This window comes from Penaeus monodon, chromosome 19 (genome assembly GCF_015228065.2).
Source record: "Penaeus monodon isolate SGIC_2016 chromosome 19, NSTDA_Pmon_1, whole genome shotgun sequence".
NCBI lineage: Eukaryota > Metazoa > Arthropoda > Malacostraca > Decapoda > Penaeidae > Penaeus > Penaeus monodon.
In genome coordinates, this window is record NC_051404.1 from 40062371 (window position 1) to 40062757 (window position 387).

At 35.1% G+C, this 387-nt stretch overlaps 1 protein-coding gene across 1 annotated transcript in view; it reads right to left on the reverse strand.

The window, feature by feature from the left end:
• Window positions 1-387, reverse strand: part of LOC119585234 (intraflagellar transport protein 88 homolog) — a gene marked incomplete in the record, with an annotated part of 19357 nt that overhangs the window by 1398 nt on the left and 17572 nt on the right.

Genomic DNA, 387 nt, shown 5'->3' on the forward strand with positions numbered 1-387 from the left:
TAACAAAAGTTGCAAGATGTGTATTCTACCTCAGCTGCAACATGAATATTTAATCTTATGCATTATAGCAGACTTTCATAACAGAGCATTGGCTAGGCCAATCCTCGTTAGCCAGTTGGCTGAGGGCATTGTGACTTCTGGTCTAATGCAGATAAGCACAATTGACAAAGGAAGATATTTCTCAGCTACTAGTTAGTATGTCATAATGGATTTTTTTTTACTGAGGGTAAGACTGTTTTGATATTACAGATGGTGAATGGTTAGATGAATGCCTTGGGGGAACAATTATAGATGAGTAAATATTCCATGTGGCCAGGTTTTATCCAGAAAAAGAGAGAAAAAAAAACATTATATTAAAAAGGAATATTACCAAAGATAGCAAATACC